We start from the raw sequence: 6,276 nt of genomic DNA on the forward strand, positions 1-6,276 counted from the left end.
AACGATGAGCTTGGGTTTAAAGGTAGTCGCAAACCAACAATTGCTCAGAGAGAAGGCCCATCTCTTAAGGAGGGAGATCATCAAAGCGGTCCAGGATCCAGCAGCTGCAAAGGCCCAACTTTCAGCTGCTAATGAGCGAATCATTGACCTAGAGGGGCAAGTGAGATCTTATGAAGGGAGAACGACTTAGCTAGAGAAGGAACTTGAAGATGACCGAGCCTGCCAAGCTGTTGATTTGGCTCAATTCTCCCAAGAGATAAAGGCAAAGGAGGATGAAGAAGTTGGCACTTATGTGAATGCCGACGGCGATCTCCTTGCCAAACTGGTTAAGTGCTACCCTGAAGAAGACTTTACCTGGTTGGAAAAGCTCGCTCTTGGTGTTGAAGCCGATAGCGAAGATGAACAAGAGAGGGAGGAGAGTGTAAATTTTGAAAATGTAGTTGAAGATCGGGCTGGGGAAGACCCTCCCGCCGAATGACATTGTAATAATATTTTTTTTAAATGAATAATCTCTTTTGTGATCAATTTTCTTGATGAGATTGGGAAAACATCAGACCATGCACAAGTACCGAATAAATCAGAAAAAATTAATTTCCAATCAATTGAATAAAGTTGAATGTAGAACTAGATGATCCAGAGATCAGTTAAAAAAATAAGATCACACCTTAAAGAGATCGAAAAAAAAACATTGCACACGAACATGAGATTAGATAGCCCTGAGACCGAGTATCGATTGAAACTTGAAACATTTGAAGAGTGATTTGTAAAATCAGAAAGGTAACTTGAGATCGGATTATAATTGAAGTGCTTTAGGTTGAAATAATTATTAGAGATCGGATTAAGTTTATTAATGGTGTTTAAAAAATTCAGGCCAGATAACTTATCACTAAAATAACTGCAATTTGGAATTTTGAAGTATTTGAATACAGTAAGATCGGAAAACAATAGAATACAAGATCGGATGATCTGAAGATCGGACATCGATTAGAATAGGTCGAATAAAAGCAAAGAGACCAACCTAACTTAAAGGTGCATGAAAACAGAGCTTTGAAAACTTAACATACAATGAAAATATCGGAAAATAACCTAACTGTGCGCGAGGTCAAATTACTCTGAAGTCACGTTTATTTGAAAAACGATTCAAACCATTACTGAATTCAGATAAGTGACCTGTGATTGGGTCATAATTTAGATAACTTATTGAGATCAGATAATGTTAAGATGAGAAATTCATTCACCGATTAAAATTGCATCATAATAAGTTGTATATTTAAAGGCCAACCAAATTATGGCGTTTACAACCACTGATGAATCCCATATAAATTTTATCATAATTAACTATTAGAATATATCTTATTATACATATAATGGTTGCATAGTAAATTCTCATAAAAATGATTCAAGACCTAAGACATATTCCTACTTCCTTGAGGACTCGGCCTTTTCCATCCATAATTAAAGGGAAAGGAAGTTCCTGTTAAAAAAAACAAAATCATTGGTTAATAGAATTCTATGGCTTTTTCTAGTTTTGTTTTACTATTTTTGAATTAGAAAGAGTTTTGACTATGACTCAAATTAAAATTTTTATGGTCCGAGTCATCTATATTTTTCCATACAAATTCTTGTACCATGGTCCTTTTGTATCAACAACAGTTGTGGGGGCATTAGTTGCGCCAGCAATGGCCCTGTTTCTTCCAGTTTTTGCGAGTCCTTTATTCGGAACCCGTGAGTCTTGCTGAAGTCGATGAGTATAATAAGGAATTTCTTTGGGCTTAGCATGTGGGCCTATGGAGATGGAATCCAACATCTGAGTTTTGAGACTATAGTTATTAATTTATTTATTGAATTTATTGATTTTTAGTTCTTATTTTGAAGTGGGATTGAGAAAGTAAAGGTTGAGTTAATGGTATTTTTATTTTAAATTTTAATTAAAATTTTTTATTTTTTTTATATTTTTTTGAAAGAAAAAGTACATAAATGATTTAAATAAATTGAGTAAGGAATAATAAATTGAGAGATAAAAAAGCATAAAACTCTGGTAAAGTAAAAATCCATGCTAGATATTTTCTGCTCTCAATTTACATATTTTTATCAATATAGATATTTAAATTTGAATTCAGAAATGGAATTTAAAACTTTTTTTTTCTATTTTTTTAATTAATTGAACCTGAATTGAAAACTCCCATAAATCAAAGCACATTGAGAATGCAAATTGAGAGATTTAGTAGAAGTAGTAATATAATCTCCAGAATTCACAATAGCTTTTCAATTACACAAATAGTAATTTCAATCTCATACCATCTAACATCCATATAGATCAGGACAGAGGCGTGGGATGACCTTAATCTCCAAGGAAGTAGCCTTGGGCAAGGTAATACCCAAGCCTTCACTCATGTCCACTGGCTCATTCAATGGTGTTGCCAAGGCAAATCCCTGAAGCAATCTAGCAAGAGTCAAGTGTGTCTCCTGTATTGCAAAGTTGAGCCCAGGACAAGACCGTTTTCCTGACCCAAATGGTATATACTCGAAATTCTAACCTGTGACATCCAAATTTACATGATTTGTAAGGAATCTTTCTGGTATGAACTCATCAGGATTCTTCCAAATTTTTGGATCTCTATGCAACTTCCACAAATTGGGAAATATACGAGTGCCTTTTGGTATGTGATATCCTCCAATGAGACAATCTTCCGAAGCGTCATGTGGACCTGCTAGTGGACCTGGCGGATGTAGGCGCAATGTTTCTTTAACAATGGCCTGGATGTATACTAAGTTTTCAATATCAGAGCTCTCTACACATCGTTCCTTCCCAACTTTGAGGTCTATTTCTTCCATGGCAATCTATTTCTTCCATGGCAAGCTCCAGTGCGTGTCTATTGTTCAACGAATTGGACAAGATCCATGTCAGGGTGATAGATGCTGTCTCAGCACCTGCTATGATAAGAGTCTGCACATGAAATTCAGAGCATCAGTATTACAAGAATCAAGAAAACAATTTTCTAGTTGGATGCAAATTGACCTAGATTTTTCTTTTTCTTTTTTTTTTTAGTCTTTTGCCTAAATAAATCCAGGTTACTAATTATATCTAAAATTTTTAATTTTTGATAATTTAATTATAATTTTTAAAATTAAAGAATTTTTATTCAAATATCTCTCTCTATATGTTTGAGCAATCAAGCTCATTTACACTAAGTGAGAGAGAAAGAGAAGTCAAATAATAAAAAAAAATTGACATAAATCTACTCTTTTTTTTTAATTTTATTATATGAATTCGGAATTCACCCACCATTTTCCTATTGAAGGAAATTACATAAGTGAGTGGCCATCATATATATTGTAGTAAAAAAAAATTAATTTATTAAAAAATAAGAGAAACAATTAAGAATGTATCAATAGAGAAATATAAAAGAATAAAGCGAATCAAGTAAAAAAGAAGTCAATGTATCCAAAAAAAGAGTAAGAATTTCATGTTAAGTGAGTTTGATTGCTCAAAAGAGGGAGAGAGAGCGAGGAAGAGAGAGAGATAAGTCAAACAAAAAAAAAAATTAGAATATGTGATATGTCATGTTACATGACAATTTAGGTATAAAAAGTGAAAATTTTCAAATTAATTTTTGAATTTTAAATAGAAATTTTTCAATTTTAAAAGTTACGATTAAATTGTCCAAAATTCAAAGTTTTAGCTATAATCAACAATAAACATAAAAATTTAGATTTATTTGGCTAATAAGCCTTTTTTTGTACATCTTTTATCTTGTTTTTATCGAAAAAAAAAATATAACTCTTCAAGTGTGATCAATATGACTTCCTTAAGTCCACAACTTATAATTATTTATTGATATCCTTAATTTAATCTAATCCCATAAAAAAATTTTACTACTAAATTCGAGGTAGGACTAAGATATTAAGATCGTGAACAACCATAATTGATCAATCCACATACCAGACAAAAATAATATTTAGCGTTGAAGTAGAGAACTACAAATCTCTATCACAAGGAAAATTATATTATATCCTACTATTCTAAGTACGATTAATATATTAAATGACAAATAAATTATAATACGACAACTAAATAAAAAAGTAATTATAATTTTTAAAAATAAAAATTTATTTTTAATACATAAAAAATATTTTTTTATAAAATTTATTATTATTAATTTATTATTATAATATTAATTTATCATCCCATATAAATTATTCTGCATAAAATGACAGCGACAACAATATAATTACCCCTTTCACTAGTCCACCACACTGAGTGGTGTCTTCATTCTATTGCAGGATGGATTTGTGGTAGGAGATAAGTGGGTTTTATTTCTGTCCAAAGAGTACTGTAATTTTGGTTGACAATTCCCCAGGCAATTTACCAAAGGGTGGTGACTAAAAAAATAATTTATTAAGAGGAGTGATTTTAAAATTATTTATTAAAAAGGGTATTTTAATTGATGTGAAGAAAAAAGAGAATTGATTATAGTGATTAATAAATAAAAAATAAAAAAAATATAATTGTTAAAAAAATAATGAGATACCAATTAAAGTAGTGTCTATTTATTATACGCTATTTTAAGAAGCGTCTAATTATTTTTATATCTTTAAAAATATTTATTAATTATTTTAAAATTTTTAAAAAAATTTTAAATTATAAAATAATTCATATATTTTACAAAATAATTCTAAATATTATAACTATCTGCAAATAAACTCTTATATTTTTATAATTAATAAATATATATAGATTAATTTATAAAATTAAAAAATTATTATTTATTATATATAAAAATTTAAAAATTGTACATAAAATTAATAACTATATAATATAAAAAAATTAAAAATATTAATATTATTTATATGCAAAGAAGCATTAATATTTATTTAGCAAATTAACAAAATTAGTATAGTGAATAAATTATATTAAATATTTTATAAAGATTTAAGAATTGGTATTATTTAGTATTTATTAATTTAATATTTAATATAAATTAATAAAAAATATGAATAAATAATTGTTGAAATAAATTATTTAAAAATAAATAAAATAATTTATAAATATTAAATTAATATTTGTGAAATATGAAATTAAAAAAAGTCAAATATATTAAATATTGAAACTATATTTAAAATATATTAATTTAATATAATTTTTTTAATTTCATATTTCACGGATGTTTACCTCAGAGACCTGAACGTGCCTAAGTGACTTGAGCCTGTGGTTGGATAAGAGTTGAATCAACACTATCTTACGCATGTTACTCCAAAAAGGGCCATAAGATGAGAATCCAAATGCTGCGTAGTTGTAACTTAGATACTGTCCATGGCTTGATCTTGGCATGGATGCCAAAACCTTGTCATTTGTTGTAAAGCACTCCTTAATTGCATCATGATTGCTAACCACAACAGCACGGTGTACCCCGAGCCAAATTGTGAAGATGGGACCATATTTGTCTGCTAGGCGACCCAGGCTTCGAGCAAGTGTTTTCTCAGCACCCAGTAGATGTAGGTGACCTATAATTGGCAAGGTTCCTGGTACTTCTGGGGCTAATTTACCCTTACTTTTATGACTCTGATCTCTTAACCTCCATAGATTGTACCTATACAATAAAACCAGTGCTAAAACCCCCGGAATTGCTAGAAGATGAGAAGAGAAATCCATGAGGAGCTATGGAGTCTGAGAAATTAATGGCTGAATCACCAAAAGAGTAAATGCAGAGGAAGTACGAGCAGTTCTTAACCAAAGAAGGAATCGACTTCCAAGCTCCATATTTATTTTTATTTTTATTTGTTAGAGAAAAGCCAAGCCCAATGTGATTGGCTATTACCATGACTTCCGCGGCCTCTATTAGATTTGTATGGAAGAGAAAACTGAATCAATCGAATTAAGGAGCTGAGCTCAAAGTCTTATATGCACGAAGTTAAGCTAACCAACTAGAGTAGCGGGAAATAACAACTTCTCAACTAAGCTAACTAAACTACAACTGAGCTACCTAACAGTAACAAACCAAGCTGAAATAAGTTATACAATAACTGCCAGTAAATCACACTATCCATTCTCTATATCCTGTGGTAAAACCCCCCCGCAAACTGGAGAATGTATATTGAGCATTCCGAGCTTCAGCATGATAGCATGAAAAGGAGCAACACCTAAATGTTTGGTGTGAATGTCAGCTAATTGAGCAATAGATGAAATAGGCAGAAGTTTGATGAGACCCTGCTGAACCTTCTCTCGAACCAAATGACAATCTAGCTCAATATGTTTTGTCCTTTCATGAAATGTTG

At 30.6% G+C, this 6,276-nt stretch overlaps 1 pseudogene; it reads right to left on the reverse strand.

The window, feature by feature from the left end:
• Window positions 1-2,301: 2,301 nt before the first annotated feature.
• Window positions 2,302-5,812, reverse strand: LOC131169316 (nicotine N-demethylase CYP82E3-like; annotated as a pseudogene).
• Window positions 5,813-6,276: the final 464 nt, after the last annotated feature.

The sequence above is a fragment of the Hevea brasiliensis genome, chromosome 10 (assembly GCF_030052815.1).
Source record: "Hevea brasiliensis isolate MT/VB/25A 57/8 chromosome 10, ASM3005281v1, whole genome shotgun sequence".
In the NCBI taxonomy this organism is placed as follows: Eukaryota; Viridiplantae; Streptophyta; class Magnoliopsida; order Malpighiales; family Euphorbiaceae; genus Hevea; species Hevea brasiliensis.